The 17445-nt window shown below is 46.1% G+C and overlaps 1 long non-coding RNA gene across 2 annotated transcripts in view; it reads left to right on the forward strand.

Moving 5' to 3' along the window:
• LOC112546175 (uncharacterized) overlaps positions 1-17445 on the forward strand; it is a 49497-nt gene that overhangs the window by 26155 nt on the left and 5897 nt on the right. For both annotated transcript variants that reach the window (XR_003089811.2, XR_003089814.2), the window contains exon 6: positions 9894-10050. This is a non-coding gene — a long non-coding RNA (uncharacterized LOC112546175). The remainder of the gene's footprint in view (positions 1-9893; positions 10051-17445) is intronic.

Genomic DNA, 17445 nt, shown 5'->3' on the forward strand with positions numbered 1-17445 from the left:
GGTGTCAGCCGGAGGCGTTTAGTGCTGGAGGTGTGTTGTGGCGGGGTGTTGATCACTGTAGCAGTGGCGATCTGTCTGGAGGTTTTGCATTTGTGGTTCTGGCAGGATCTGGTGTTGCTTTGAGATGGGGCATCCTGGTCTGTGGGGGTCTTCCTCAGAATCATAGAGCCATAGAGTTAGCACGGACTGCAGGGATCATCTATGCAACCCCTGCCAAGATGTAGAATTTGAAGCACCATTGCAGAAAATGGCAAGGCCTCACTGCCTCAGACAGGTAACAGCTCAATAGATTTCAAGACCAGACGGGCGCGCCATGATCATCTCATCTAACCTGTCTAGTACAGGCCTGAAACCTGCCCCCAAACAATTCTTTTTCCGCTAAAGCGCCTCCTTCTAAATTGCCATCAATGGAGGATCTACCACAACGCTTAGGAAACTCTTCCATGGTTAATGATCTTCATGTTTAAAAATGTGTACAAGAGGCCCTTGCTTTGTGATGGCTTGAGTTACGACCTCCCCCATCTCCCCCGCACTTATGGCCTTTTCTGTAAGTGAGGAAGGAGCCAAAATCCCCCGACTTACGTCCTCGGCCCTGCATTTATGACAGCATACGACACCTGTCGTAAATGCGGACTCGAGTTACAACATCCCCGACTTGCGACACGATCTCTGGAACCGATCCTGTCACAAGTTGGGGGCAGTCCAGTCTCCCCTGGTCTAGCTTCACCTTCCAGCCATTGGCTCTGGTTTGCTAGATTTTCCACCCATGTAAATACTTACAGACTATGATCAAGTCGGCCCATAATCTTCTCCTGGTAAAGAGGAGTAGGTCATGATCCCTGAGTCGATCCCTACAAGGCATGTTATAGAGGGGGTGATCTCTCCAAAGCTGGTCCATTTTCTGGCCAGTTACAGGTGGCTCAGTAAACAGCAGCACGGGACATTGTCAGAGCAGGAGAAGGCCTGGACTGGAGCGAGATACTTCTGTGGACCTCTCCAAAAATATCCAGCTTTCTAAGGGGACTGAGCACCTTCCAGAATGCCTCTATTTCTACCACCCCCTGGAGGGCTGTTTAATGAATTAGTTAATACTCATAAAACACTTTGAAGATGGAAAGAGCTAGATAAATGCTGCGCTTTATTGTTACCCAGCCTTGGGGAGAACTCGTTCATACCAGCAACATTAGCATTCGCCCCACCCCGGGCAGGTGGAAATCAGATTGGAGTGGGTAGAAACCATCTGGGAGTGGGGGAAGGACATGCCTGGTAAATTGAAGGAGTGAAGCAGGCTGAGAAACAGAGCCAAGCTCTCTAAGGGAAGAGGGAGAATTCAGCAGTCCTACAAAACCCCCTGGCAGCCTCTTAAAATCCATGATCTCCTGGTTTCCCCTCCACACGCTGATCCTTCGGAAGAGCAGTAGAGTCGCCACATCCCAGCGCTGGGGCCTGGCATGGTCACATGGTGTCATGGTATGAGCAGATGGCACTGCTTCGGCAGGGGTCCTACAGTGGCAGGTGGCTGCAGAGAGGCTGATGGGTGAAGCTAACATGTTGTGCATGTCCCCTACTCAGTGCGGCAAACATAACAGGGCCGGGGAGAGAGGGATTCTCTCCCCTCACTGCAGAGGAGTAGGCCTCTCATCCCATTCCGGAGGACCGCTCTCCTACACATGTCCACGTGAGCCAGAATGGGCAAGAACCGGGCCATCTCCTGCAGGTGTCATTTCACGAGTGGGTGAAATTCAGTCTGAGGGGGAGTGTCTCCAAAGAGCACTCACTCTTGCTCTGTTCCCCTAAGGCCGGAGTGGGGAACCTAGATCAAGCCCCTAAGGCTCAGGGCTCCCCCCCAGAATTGGGAAGCCTGCAATGGTGCTCAAGCCCCTCTGCTGCCTCCCTGTGGGGCTGGAGCATACATAATCTACTAGCCTAAGCCCTGCTAGGCTCTGGTGTCTGAGAGGAATGCGGGGAGTGTCTTTCTGCTTCTTAGTCAGGGACCACGTCAGTTGAAGGTTGGTTGGTTGGCTTTGCTTCTCACTTGTGTGCAGCCTCCGATGGATTTTCCTGTGGGTCAGTGGCCCCCGACCACAAAAAAGGTTCCCCACCGCTGCCCTAAGGGACCCCCATTCATATTGACAATGTATCTTTAAACCTCATCCCACGAGGCATACCAGGGAGGTCGACAAATGCCTTTGATGTCGACCGCGGAGCGTCCAGACTACAGCGCTGAGCCGCCAAACCGCTGATCGGCTCAGCGTGGCAGCCATTGTAATTTAAATGAAGTGGCAATTATTTAAATCGCCGCTTCATTTGGGTATGTCTAGTAAACTAATCTAGATGGCTCTTGCGACAGAGCCATGTAGTCTAGACATACCCTGAGAAACTGCCTGCACTGAAGTTACAAGGTGGAAAGAGACTGCTCAGTGGGGCTCTTACTACTTTGGGCTAAGGCATATGCACTCTGACCTAGATCCTCAAAGGTGTTTAGCTTCCTTTCGAATAGACATTAGCAGCCTAAATACCTTGGAAGATTTGGGCCCCTGTATTTCCTCAGTCATATGATCGCCAGTCCAGAAAATGCTGGCTTTTGAGTGAACCTGGCTTCATGTAGACTTGCAAGGGGCCCCTCCAGGGAAGAAGAGAGAGGTTCTGACAAAAGTCCTTGCCGGGTGTTTACAGAGTGTGGATTTGCTGCTCCTCACAGAGTCACAGACACGCACGTAACTGCCAGCCCCCTCCGCACTATCCAATAGAACAAGCAGCAGGAGCTGGGGTGGAAGACATGACCTCTTGGGAGCACAAAATGGCCTCAGCAGGGAAACATCCTGGCACTTCCTGTCCCAATCCAGCCTCTGAATATAAAGATTATCGACCAGCCTTGTTGCATGTTTCATCAGGATCTCATGTATGAAGCAGGGCATGGGTGGCCCTGCAGCATAAAGCAAAGCCCAGTCACTAGCCCGCAGCAATGGGAATGCTCCTAGTTCCTAAAGGGACGTGTTCTTTTTTAGACACATATTTAAATGCAGAACGGACGGTCCAGGCGAATGCCGTCCTGTCTGTAGGGCAGAGCATTCTGCCTTGTGCCTGAATTCGATCAGCCAGCAGGAAAGGTAGCGTCGCCTTCCTTATGGACTGACAGGAAATAAATCTGGCAAAGGGATGTGCCCCATGATTTCATGCCTGTGAACTGAGGCCGAACCTGTTCAGCCAGAATGACAGGATGGAGTTGGATAGCTCCCCCTCTGCACCCTCAATCTGCTGGTTGGGGGAAAAGTCAGGCTTTGGCTCCCTGACACTTCCACACTGATTGGTTTATTTTTTATTTAGCGCCACTACATTCCATGCAGAATGCTAGCATCCCGATCGGCATGCCTGCACAGACGGCTCGGTTCTGCGGGGGGAAGGCAGGTAGGAGCGCAGAAGGGCAGAGGCGAGCTGTCAAAGGTCACAGAGTAAGAGCGTGGAGGGAGACATTCGCCCTTGTGCAGAAAACTCACCCAAAACCTGGTTTGTGGCAATGAAGTGGCGCAGGCCGGACACAATGCAGAGGGGTCCGGTCTGCCCTAGGTGTGGCGAGGAGATGGCCAGCAGGATGACTATGATGAGGTCATGCGTCAGTTTGATCTTGTTACCACAGGCGAAAGGACATCTTGTAACGAACTTGTCGACTTGTGCTATGACCAGCCACTTCAGCATCTAGCCAGTAGAGGGTGCCACAGAAGCCAGGCAGCTGGCTGTGTGGAGGCTGGTAGGTGGGAAGGCCCAAGAGCCGGACAGAAATGGCGGCAGGGACTAGCAGTAGCTGCAGCATGAGGATACAGGCCTGTGCGCGGCAGAGACCAGGACTTTCCCTTTTCTACCTCTCACCCCTTGAAGCTAGGCTGGGAACTGTTGCATTGAGCATTTTTGCTGTAGCTCTCTGTGGCTGTGCCTAGCATGTTGGCACCTTTTATTTTTGGAAGCCCTAGTTAAGACTCTTAGGCCAGGTCTACACCTGACCCAGCAGCTCAGCTTAAGGTACACAACTCCAGCCAGGAAACTGGATGACGGTCCAGAGAAGAGCAACAAAAATGATTAAATGTCTAGACAACATGAGCTATAAGGCAAGGCTGAAGGAATTGGGCTTGTTTAGTTTGGAAAGGAGAAGACTGAGAGGGGACATGATAGCGGTTTTCAGGTATCTAAAAGGGTGTTACAAGGAGGAGGGAGGAAAAATGTTCTCCTTGGCCTCTGATGATAGGACAAGAAGCAATGGGCTTAAACTGCAGCAACGGAGGTTTAGGTTGGACATTAGGGAAAACTTCCTAATTGTCAGGGTGGTTAAACACTGGAATAAATTGCCTAGGGAGGCTGTGGAATCTCCATCTTTGGAGATATTTAAGAGCAGGTTAGACAGACATCTATCAGGGATGGTCTTGGTGCTGGGTCCTGCTATGAAGGCAGAGGACTGGACTCGACCTCTCAAAGTCCCTTCCAGTTCTAGTGTTCTATGATTCTATTATTCATCCCCCACGCCTGTTCACTAGTCGTGTAGCTCCCAGGTGCTGCAGTGAAAAACAAAGGGAGGAATGTTCTCAGAACTCACAGGCCAGCCTATGTACCAGTAACAGATCAAAAGGGACCAAATGATTTCTTTCAGGTCTGCTAGATGATTAAGGAGATCCCTTCTGGCACGGCCCTTCCTTGTTTGGTGCCATGTAGTGAGAAAACTCTTACCAGGAAGTGTCATCATTCAGCAAGACTTTTGGTCACCCAGAAAAATTTGTAGGATGAAAGAAAATGTGAAGGGAAGGATCTGAGATGCTCTGTAGGGCTTAAAGTACATAGAGTGAGATTTTCAAAGGCATCTAAAACCGAATGCTTGGCAAGAGCCGAAAAGGGATGATATATGTGGCTGACTATCAAGGGTTTTCAGGAGTAGAACTATGCTTGGAAGGATTAGAATGTTGTTGGTAAATATCAGTGAACATTGATTTGACTGGCCACACACAAGCCACTGAAAATATATTTCCATTGAGAATAATCAAAATTTACAGATAGGCAAGTAAGACAAATGAGAACTTCTTAGTGACAGATGGCATAACAAGGAGCCATGGTCTCAAGTTGTGGTGGGAGAGGTCCAGGTTGGATATTAGGAAAAACTATTTCACTAGGAGGGTGGGGAAGCTCTGGAATGGGTTGCCTAGGGGGGGGAGGCGGGTGTGGAGTCTCCATCCCTAGAGGTGTTTAAGTCTCGGCTTGACAAAACCCTGGCCGGGTTGATTTAGTTGGGATTGGTCCTGCCTAGAGCAGGGGGCTGGACTTGAAGACCTTCTGAGGTCTCTTCCAGCTCTATGGTTCTATGATTCTATGAGCATCAAAATCTAGTGATTTCGACTTTTGAATTAGCCTTGTTGATGAGAGATGCCATGATCAGAGCCATCTCTAATGTAAACTGCTCCCCTAGCTGAAGGAGGGAGTGTCTTGTTTATTTATAGCTGCACTCATTTTCTTTGTATAGCATTTATGGGGTAATATAAAAAATGTTCTTGGTGCCACACACCTCTGTTAAAAGGCAAGAAGCTATTTTGTGCAGTAGTGACGTAGTGCCCTTTGGTATGTCTGGACAGTTAGTTAGCATGCCAGCTATGCAGACGTGAGATTTATAGAGACAGATTACTTCGTCTCACCTGCTGACCTGAAGCACAATGGAAAATTAAACAGTCACAATCATAAAACAGGCTAGCAGCAATGGGTAACTGCCTGAAAAGTGCAACTGATTCCAGAACTGCCAATGGTGCTTAAAGCAAAGAGGAATCGCAAGGAACATTGTGGCAAATAAAAGCATTAAGGAGGAAATCGCATGCAAGAAAATGTCACTCGTGCCTTATTCTTCAAGCAGCATATGAAACCATGGCATCACTGAGTAAATCAACCAACCACCAGGAAAAAATCTACCCCCCTTCTTGGAGTCGGAAATAGATAACCAGAATCTCATCTGCATCTCACCAAGGAGCTGCAGCTGAGCGAGCCCAAAGTTTTCAAACATTAGATCCTATCTAGCAAGAAGATCCAGTGATAGCTGATTTAATCAGCTAGTTGGATGAGAGAGCTAACTGTTGGTTTGCTCTTCTGGGATGGAACTATTCTAGACCCATTTGGAAAAGCTGCTTCGATTTACATCTGTGCAAAGCCCCTGTCTTCTGATTATTCTCTGAGTCACTTTTTTATGTTCCTGTGGAAGCTGGTTTAAAAGAAAAATGGAGGGGGAACTTTGCAAATAAAGAAGAACCCTTTTTTAAAAAATCAGAGATGGGCAAAATTAATTAAAAAACATAGTTACCCATGTTTAACTCCCATTCTCTTCAAACAACACCCTCAACTTCATTCCCATTGTCTTCACTGGAGCTAGTGGGGGTGGAAGGAGAGGAAAGAAAGTTTCATAGACATTTCCCTAGGGTTTTTTTTTTTTAAATCTGAAATTGCAATATTTGGATTTGCTCTGAAACTACGTAAAACATTTCTATGGCATTTTGCCTGGATTTGTTGTAAGTTTTGAATCAAAGCACATTAAAGTGTTCTGTTCTGATAAGGTTGAAATGAAACTGGCTTGATTTTTCATTTTGAAACAAATTTGGTCAGATTGACACGTTCCCACTGAAAATTTTAATCTTGATTTACAGCCATTTTCAATGGGAAAAGAATTTCCATTGGAAAATGTTAATCCAGCTCTACCTGTGATCAACACATAAAACACAAAAGGGATAGTACCAGGTAGCTAAAAACCATACAGATTTCAGCTTCTACCAGTGCCAGCCTGATGATTATCATGGCTAAGAGCAAATAGCAACAAAATATAAACAAATGATAAAGTTCATTTGCATTCAGATTTTATTAGCATTCCATACGCAACCAGCATTTACATTGCTGAAGGTATAAAAATTCCATGGCGAATTTAAATAGCTTTTCTTACTGATAAGGTCCCTTTTGATCCCTGTATTGTCAGAGATCACTGAAAGACAAATGAGAAGTGGCATATTTTTCAAAATTAGACGCATGGAAGTGAATAAATTTCTTTGTACGTGCCATTAGAAAATATTTATCGCCACATACTCCTAGTAGCAATTTCCCTTTCCCCAAAAATCTTCTCCTTTTGAAAGTCACAACCTGTTGCTATGGAGATGATTATTATGTCGCAAACAGACAGCTATGACTTCATGTGGGGAACAAGTAAGCGAAAGAGATAAACTTATATGACCCCATGATGTAAGCAAATCTCTTACTGAGAAGTCTGTTATCATAGGGTGAGAGTTTTGGCTTCAGTTTCTAGCCTTCATGATTGCAAAGAAAACCATATGCAAAGTGATGCGATGCATTTAACGATGATACTTCCACCTTGGTAAAGTGCTTTGGGATTGATGGATGAATGAGCGCTATAGAAGAGATAGGTATTATTAATTATGATGATGTTGTTGTGTTAGTTAGAAACGTAGCTAGCCATTTGCTCATGAAGTTGTGATGACTGTACATGCATCTCCATGTGGTTTACATATGGAAACAGAGCCCTATTGTAGGTTGTTACACACATATCCCCACCTGTCAAAGCTGCTAACCAGGCCCACTGACAGTGCGGGGGTGGGAGGGACAGCTGCACAGGGGCCCGGCGTTTCAGCTGGACAGAGGCCTGGTGTTTCAAAGGGGCCTGGAGCTCCTTTGGTGGTGGCTGGGAGCTTTGGACCCCTTTGAAATGCTGTGGGAATGTCACTCCATCACTCCACAGGTTGCTAAGGGAGGACCCAGTCCTGCACTCCAGGTGATGCTAAGAGCTGACTGTTCTTAGCCCCGCTTCTTCTGCCAGAGGCTCCACCCCTTCCAGGGGCACGGAGCCGGCCCTCCCCATACTTGGCCCCCTGACCGGCGGTGGCTGTCCCTGCAGCTGCTGCTGCTAACCATTTCACCGCTGTTCACATTAGCAGAAACATCACCCATGGGTGTTGTCGGCAACTCTAATCAGCATTAATCCATGGATCCGATCCAAAGCCTATTGGTCACAATGGGAGTCGTCCCAATGACTGGTATGGGCTTTGGATCAGGTTTGGTATGTTCTTTACACCCTGAATATAATGGAAATGAAAGTCGATTCTGAGAACCTAATAATAATAGCTAAAAATAACCTTGGCTGTGTGCATTCAGAATTAATAGAAGTTGGGTATTTGTCCTTTTTAAATAATCCTTTGTTGGTTTAAGTATTGTACTTGACATTTACAAACGTAGCATTTTGACAATCCATTTTGGGGGTTGTTTAATGAAGGAATGTGAGAACAAAGGGACTATTTACAGGAACAGCCTGTTCACAATGCCCCAGTGGAAATGGTTCCTCGCGCTGTACAGAATGAAGAGAGAGAAAGGTTAAGATTTAGCCAAAGAAAGGACGCAAATAAACTCTGAATGAAGCTGAAGAATGCAGGTGATCCTGGTGCATACCAGCGTTGGACTGATGCATATTTAAGGAGGAAAACCACATGTATACAGTTGAAGAATGAAAACAGGTGGCTCTGAGAAGATCAAATTAGAGCAAGGATTAAAGAAAGAAATCAAAGTGTAGAACAAGTGTGCATAATTTGCTCCAGTTTTCATTACCTTTGCTCTCCAGTGGAGAAGTAAATCTAAGGCACAAAATACATACAAGTCATTGAGTTACCTTCTGTTCTAGCTGCATGTACTTAGACAGCATGCCATGAATAGCATGTCATGAATGCTCTTTGGAATACCAGACACTGTTGTTAGTTATTTGTACTCAAGGTGTGTTAGGTGCCGTGAATACACATATTAAGCCACATCCCTGACCCAAGGAATTTGCAGTCTATATAGGCAACCCATAAAACAATTTTTCTTCTCATTCAGTAGCTGGGGAATGGAGGCACAAGACAGATTAAGTGACTTACCCAAGATCACACAGAGCAGGGAACTGAAACACAACACTGATTTCCTTCGTCACAAATCCAGGCCTTAATCACATAGCCATACCCCGCCTCGGCCCGGACTAGCTTGAAGGTTTTTCCAGCAATTCAACAGTAAGCATTTTCCATGATGAGGTGCTTCATTAAGCTATCCCTACAACCATCACAAAACAGTACGGGGTGTTTTGGTCCCAGCTCTGTTTCTCATCATAATTACAGAAACAATTCAGGACACAAACAGCCCTTCTTTTCAAAGGCAGTTAAGAATGTGTGTGGAGGGGGGAATCTTGGATAGTACTTAACAGTATCTTTCCACTCACATCCATGCAATCGGCTGTCAGATGGGATGGTAGCTGTATTATAATCCTTGTTGAATGAGCTATATATTTTTTTCATCAAAGTGATCATTCTTAAGCAGGCTAAATAATCTTACACCTACCTGAGTGCAGACAATTTCCTTAGAAAGTTTACAGACTGTTTATTTCAGAGCCTGCCAATAATGATCAAGGATAGGGTCCGATCCTTGGGAGACCAGTGAGATACTTGGCTGTATTTCTGCTAAAAAAATGGCGCTGGAAATGAGAGCACATGAGCAGAAGGACCTTAAGAACGCTACTACTTTTTCTAAGAGACGTTTTACTGCTATTAATGAGCCAACCCTCCAAACAAACAAACTTTGGGATTGTGATCTGCTTTTGCCCCAACCTCTCTGGATACCTGCAGCACAAATATGTATTTTCTCCATGGCTGCTGACCACTATTTTAATTCCCTAGAAGGAGAACGTATCCTTTCCATCCAGTAGAGGGCAGCAGTATATATGCAATACTGCAGGTGGGGGAGACAATAACCTAGTATTCATTTTCCAAAGCGAAGACCAGGATTAAGAGAGAGCTCGAGTCTGTGCAGAGCACTTTGTGTGTGAAAAGTTAATTAACACTGGCTCTGTTTTACAGATGAGGACAACTGAGGCAGACAAGCGGTGGGCCTTGTAGAAAGCTGCACAGCGAGTAAATGGCAAAGTAGGCAGAACCCAGGAGTTCTGGTGGACCACCTCTGCTCTCATTTCTCCAATCAACAAACTGAGACTTTCTGCTGCTGCTTCTGCTGGGGGTATGACTGCTGGTTAGGTCCTGTCAGTAGCACTGCCCACCCCGCCATTTCAAACATCATAGCTGTGTCTAGACTGCATCCCTTTTCCGTAAAAGGGATGCAAATTAGACACATCGCAATTGCAAATGAAGCGGGGATTTAAATCCCTCCCTCTTCATTTGCATAAACATGGCTGCCGCTTTTTTCCGGCTCGGACCTTTGCCGGAAAAAAGCACCAGTCTAGACGGGGATCTTTTGGAAAATAAAGCCTTTTCCGAAAGATCCCTTATTCTTTTTTTTTAAGAGGAATAAGGGATCTTTCGGAAAAGGCTTTATTTTCCGAAAGATCCCCGTCTAAAGTGGTGCTTTTTTCCGGCAAAGCTCCAAGCCGGAAAAAAGCAGCAGCCATGTTTATGCAAATGAAGCGGGGGGGGGATTTAAATCCCCGCTTCATTTGCAATTGCGATGTGTCTAATTTGCATCCCTTTTACGGAAAAGGGATAAAGTCTAGACACAGCCCATGAGATTGGCTCGAAAACTGCACTGTTGCAATTAGTTTAGCTTGCCTTCCAGTTGCTGAGTCACTGGGGTGTACAGGTGACATGTTTTCAGACTTGTGTTGTTGTTGCAATTATGAGAGCCAAAAGTGCACTCGTTTTTCAAAGAAAGCTGTGATTCCCACTTGACTCCAGAGCTGGGGCTTTAAGAACACGCCCTCCCTCCCCCAATCACAAGAATCATGGTAAAAATCACAAGAGCTGGCAACACTGTAGCAGATTAGAACGAGGGAATAGCCTGGCCCCCATGCAAGTTACCCATAGTGTGTGTCTACACAGCAAGCCGTTATTTCGAAATAATGTCAAGTTGGAGTTCTTCTTACTCCGACTCCTGTAACCCTCATATCATGAGGAGTAAAGAAGTCAAAGGAAGAGTGTTCCTTCTCCGACTTCCCACTTCGTAGACAGCCCCAAAAGCCGAATTAAGCTATTTTGATTCCAGCTACCAACTGACATAGCTCAAGTTGCATATCTTAATTCGGCTTTTGCCCTGCAGTGTAGATGTGCCTTAAATGAAGATCGGATACCTTTCTGCTTCACTCACGGATTATTGGGCTTAATAGTGTTTCCTTAGATCCCAGATCAGCAAAAGCATTTGAGCACATGTGTATTTATGTACCTGCTTAAGTGCTTTGCTGAATACATATGGACTATCTACATCAGGCCTTATGTAACAAGGAAGACCAATTCCCTTCACTTGGAATTCCATGGTCCACATTATGCAGGAGGTCAGACAAGATGATCATAATAGTTTTAATTTCAAAGACTCTATTAATAAATTAGATCTTGTGATATATTCAAAAAATGTGGATTTACAGGAATTAGGATTTGCAAAGTTAAAAAACAAAAACTAAAAATACCAAACTGATCCCAAACCTATGAGCTCTGGACAGGTTTATTTTTCCTCTCTCTCTTATCTCACTACGCAGGTGGAGATTCTTAGACTGAAAGAAGGAGTACATAATACGTCCTTATTTTTTTTTCTCCACACCAGTCATGATTGTATAGACCTCTAGCATATCCCCCCTCTTTTCCAGGCTGAAAAATTTCAGTCTCTCCTCATATGGCAGCTGTCCCATGTCTGAATAATTTTTATTGCCTTTTTCGGAACCTTTGCCAATTCCAATAGATCTTTTTGAGGTAAGCCAACCACATCTGCAAACAGTACTCAAATTGTGGGAGTTACAATGGATTTATAGAGAAGCAACCTGCTATTTTCTGTCTTATTATCTATCCCTTTCTTAATGATCCCCAATGTTCTGTTTGCTTTTTTGACTGCCGCTGCACACTGAGCGGGTGTTCATGTCCATTATTTACGTTACTCATTACAGTAGCATATGCCGTAATGAGTAATCTCTTTGTAATGATCCCTAGTGTGTTTTAACTGCTTCTATGTTAAACCCCACTAGGGACACGTTAGTGCACACCCACAGGGAGAAAATAACTCACAATACATTAATACGCGTTAGAAATCACTCCCCCACGCCTCCTGCCCATATTACTGCTCCATGGAGACAAGCCCTTGATATAAGTAACCACTTCTTGTGGCTCTCCAGTCTTTAATCAGATAGATACCAATAGTGTTTTGGGTGGGATGTTTTCTCCGTGAACACTGAAAATCAGAAGCCCTATATGCAGTGCAAGCTACCTGATACAACAGGGCGCCAATCCTAACTGGGGCCCCTCGTCACAACCGTAATGAGAATAATAAATAATATCGACTGGCCCGATTTGTGCTTTGACACCATTAATCGATATACACGCAAGTGCATAGGAGGATCTCGGTTAGAATGAAACATGCACCTTCTGCAATGAGAGAGCCCCAGTTCTGTTCTTTCCTGTGCCAATCACACTGAGCGGCAACCCCCATCTCCCGCTGCATGTCCTTGCTTAGAGTCCACAGAACAGCTCTGGCAGCATATTTAAGCAGATTGGAGGCCACACCTGCATAATGTAGCAGTCATCAGATCCCCGCGTGCTTGAAATATTTCAGTAGAGCCAGATTAAAGGAAGTAGGGGCCGGATGGGGATAGTTAAATAATCTCAGCCAGCTCTATTCACTTCAGCCGAGCTACTCCAGCTTTACAAAGGAGACATGAGCGCAAGATATTTGGAGCTCCTGTTGGGACAGTCCTGGGCTGCAGTTTCCCTCTGGTCAGCCCTGGTGCAAGCAGGCTCGCACGTTTCATGCAGGCTGGCATGGTACTAATCAAACCATTATAGGTCTCAGCAGAACCTGCTCCGAGCGCAGGCATCCATCAAACCCACTTCCTTAGGCAAGACACCTGGACCGAGCTGGTATTGTGGAGGAGTGGGCTGTAGGGAGCGCTCATGTGCGCATGCAACCCCCACCCTCATGCCCACTCGATCCTGCTGGGTGCCATTGCAGATCAATTTCAGATTCAGACAGACACCAGCTCTCGTGAGCACTCCCCTTGGGGGCGGAGGGCAGGCATCACACGAGCAGGCGGGCAGTGCAGCTACACAACATGCCCACAGTCGCTTGTGCAATATTTAGTTTGTTCTGCTGAGACTGTGTTATGGAGGCACATGATAAAGTTTCAGGTAAATCAACATACTGGAGCCAACCCTGCATTTCCTGTCTTGGGTGGGGGGTTTTAACGGACTGACGTGTGGCTTATGCTCAGAGTATTCCCCATTCCCTGGCATTTTTCATAGGTGACCCAAAATGTCCAAACTTCACCTATTTGGAAGCCTGGGTCTTGGGGTACCAGGCTTTTGCTCACTGTGGGCCATGAGCATTTACCTGGGCTATTCTTTCAAGGTGCATCTAGCTTTATCTCACTTGGAGAAGGAGCCCTGGATGTGTGCATGGTTACTTTATACCAGTGTATCTTAAACTTTTTAAGACTGAGGCACACCAAACAATCATTTTTTTTATGAGGAACACAAAGGATTTTTTGTTGAAAAAAAGAAAGTGTGTGTGTTTGTGTGTGTGCGGGGGGGGGGGAGATAAAGGGACAGGGGGAAAGTTATTGAGGAAAAAAAGGGCTGGAGGGAAGTTATTGAGCAAAAAAAAAAAGAAGTTGTTTGCCCCTTTAAAGGTGGCCATTTTGAATCCTGTTGTTCTCCACGACATACCTCCAACTGTTCTGTGGCACACCAGTGTGCTCACAGAACACAGTTTAAGAAACGCTGCTTTATATAGTATATGGATTGTACTTTATACCAATATGCAGTAACTAGCACCATTGGCATAACAGAAATAAGGTAGAAGGGTGTCGGGGGTACAAGGAAACTTTTAATTTTGCCAAAATGGAGAAGTGGTTTCAGGTTGACTTGAATCAAAACACTGGATTGATGCAGCACTAGTCCATGTCCATCCATGCTTCATGGGGATGTAGCTCACTTCTGCTCCCATTCTCCTCTGTGGGCCAGGATGTCTGCTTGGGTATTCATCCCCCATGATGCACTGCAACATCCCTGCTAGTATAACCACTATTTTTTTCTACCATTGCAACACTTGTATTTAAACAACTTAATTGTAGCCGGGCAGGTGATAAAATGTTGGGGTGTAAAAAGTACAAAAATAATAACGTGCTGTAAAACTTAAAAAAAAATTCAGTTTTCTCCAAATTTTAGTTGTGGGGACGTACCCCCAGACTTCTCTCAAGTACCCGTAAGGGTACTCGTATCACTGGTTGAGCTACACTCCATTGCCATCTGCAGGGTGTAAGCGGCACGTTCACTCTTGGCGGGAAGTGACTGATGTCTTGCAGCAAGTTCCTGTGCAGAAAAATAAGGACGACTTAGCAGGCAGGAAATGCTAATGTGCTTAGCCCCAGCTTACCGCTGTGTCTGTGAAAGCAATGGTAAAACTCCCATGGCCTTGGAATGGGGGAAGGCTTTTGACAATCCCTGTCTTCGTTATTGAATCAGAGGAGTTTATAGGCCTGTGTTTTGCGGTGTAAATGCTAAATTGATCAAGCCACCAGGGCTATGCCATAGCTGCGCTTTGTCCTGCAGGCTTCCCAGCTGTGCGGCTGTTTATAGGAACAGGCAGTTGGTTTTGGGGTGTGCGTGGGTGGGTGAGGTCCAAGGAGAGAGCCGTGCATGCAGGATATCTTCCTGGGCATGACGGCCCTGGGAGTGCGGTGCATGGGTGGCACTGGGCACGCGGCATATGGGTGGCCACACCCTGGGCATGTGCGTGGCCCCGCCCCCGGGTGCCCAGCAGCCCCAAAAGGTTGGGGACCCCATTGCCTTAGAGATTAACAAAACAGGTAGATGCTATCATGTGCTTTCATGGGCACAGCCCACTTCTTCAGATGAATGGAGCAAGGAGTCCCAGGGACAAATAAATAGCCGAGAAAGAGACAAGATGGGGAGGGAAAGAGAAGGGGAGACAAATGAAAACAATCTTGTCAGTTAGAGTGTCCGTGCTAATAGAGTGGGCTGTAAGTACCCGGTGCTTCGCTTTAGATGTCATTAGGGCGTGGAACGTAGCGGCCCATCCAGGTTAGATCTTTGTTCAAACCTTGATTACAGGTGTCACACTTGTCAATGAAACCAAGTTCTGCAGCTTCTCTCTCCAGCTGTTTTTTGAAATTGCTTTGTAAGAGTATAATCACTTTTAGATCCACTAGTGAGTGCCTGGCAAGTTAAAAATGTTCCCCAACTGGTTTTTGTGTGTTACCATTTCTGATGTCTGATTTGTGTCCATTAATCCTTTGTCGCAGAGACTGGCCACTTTTGCCAATGTACATGGCAGAGGGGCATTGTGGGCACTTGATGGCATAGATCACATTGGTGGACGTGCAGTTGTATGAGCCCCTGATGTGGTAGATGATGTGCTTAGGCCCTGTGATGTCACTTGTGTAGATGTGTGGACAGCGTTGGCACTGGAGTTGATTGCAGAGGTGGGTTCCTGGGAGAGTATGATGGAGGTGTTGCTGGACAGAATTAGTTTCAGGTTAGGGGGCTGTCTGTAGGCGAGGACTGACCTATCCCCCAAGGCCTGTGAGAGCGAGGAGTCATTTTCCAGGACAGGTAGTAGATCATTTATGATGCGATGGAGGGGTGTAAGTTGGGGGCTGTAGGGCAGCGTTTCTTAAAGTGTGTTCTGCAGCACACTGATGTGCCGTGAGGCAATCAGAGGTGTGCCATGGAGAGAACAGAATTTTTGTTTGGGTTTTTTTGGGGGTTTTTTGGTCAACAACTTTTCCCGGGGGAATGGCCACCCTTAAAGGGGTAAACCTTTATTATTATTTTTTTTGCTCAACAAAAAAATCCTTAGTGTTCCCCATAAAAAAAAATATTGCTTGGTGTTCCTCAGTCTTTAAAAGTTTAAGAGACACTGCTGTAGGGGATGACCAGTGGTGTTCTGTTGTTTTCCTTGTTGGGCCTAAGTGGTTAACGTTGTGTGAGGTTTCTTCACCAGCCTGGGCAGTGTTTAAGCAACGTGTGAAGTGTCTTTTGGGGCTCTCCACGACAAAGCCCAGACATGCAGTGTTGGTTCCAAATAACCATGTTTAGTAACTATCCACAAACACACATCGCTCCACAGAGAGTGTGGCTCTAACCGGTTTCTTCTAAAACACAGATCAGAGGCAGTACCATAGGTGGGCACACGGATTATGTAGGAGGACCCTACTTTATTCCTGTATGCTGCACTATGTGTGAGGGATCTCTCCCAGCTGGGCAGTATACTGAAGAACAATAAAAGAACGCGTCACCATTGTTCAAAGACAAACGATACTGGAGGCATCTCGCTTTCAGCATGCGATTGAAATGCCTTTCTCTGTGCACAGTATTGCATAATAATCAGACCCGTACAGCCTCTGCTGTAACCGTTTCTGGAGCAATAAAGGCAGATCTGTGCCCTCCCCATCTTCACCCAGAGCAAACACCGCATGGGACAGCACTCACAAAGCAAATATCCGGTGACAGGGAAAGAAACATTTTCACCAGTCACTCCCGGCCTCCTCGCTGCCCTAGGCAAACTGGCCTATCTCTGCCCCCCACAGATTGCAGCCACACACGCGATAAACAACTACCAAATAGTTTCCTGTCCCTGGTATTTGCATGTCCCAGGCAGCTGCCTGATCTGGTTGCAAAGCGGAGCCAAATGCCAGGGCTGTATGTAATTAGCCAGACACAATTAATGATTCAGTAATTTGATTGCCACACAGTGTCTCAGACACTGTGTAGATCTATCAGCTGAATATTTCCCTCCACTCACAAGTTCTTACATGATTCCCAACCTCCCCTAGTAAACAAACAAGCCACTTTCATTGCTAAGGATTGATTAGCCCACTGGCCTGATTTTTATGCCAGGGAAAGACAAACACGTTTCATCATGGCCTTGCTTCTATGATTTCAGCACAATGGCACCTGCATAAAACCTCCAAAAGGCTGTTTCGAAGGCCTAGTTCTCCAAAGACAAATCTAAATGGTCACCATTTCAAAAGCACCTGATCACTTGGCGCCAGAGCCACAAAGCTACTTGGGTACCCAATTCCAACATTTAGATGCTGCTGACAGTAGTATACGGGCCCTACCATCAATCAAACTTCGATCCCACCCCATGACCTTCAAGCCCCTTCCCACCTGTCACTTAAAGATCCACCTCATAGGGGTATTACTTCTGGGTCAAGATGGACACATCTTGGAAATAAAGGGCATCATGTGACCAGTCAAGACGTGTTTCATTCCCTGTAGGACTGCCCTAGAACAGATTTGACCAATCAGGGGGTTTATGCAGCGGGATGACTGGACCGGAAATGGGTCAGGTGACCCCTCTAAGAGCTCCTCCCACCATCTTTTACCCATCAGGATGAGTTTTGGCTGCAGAAGATTTCCTCAAGAGCAGATCTGACCAATCGGGGGAGTTTTGGGG

Source organism: Pelodiscus sinensis, chromosome 5 (assembly GCF_049634645.1).
Source record: "Pelodiscus sinensis isolate JC-2024 chromosome 5, ASM4963464v1, whole genome shotgun sequence".
NCBI classification, from domain to species: domain Eukaryota; kingdom Metazoa; phylum Chordata; order Testudines; family Trionychidae; genus Pelodiscus; species Pelodiscus sinensis.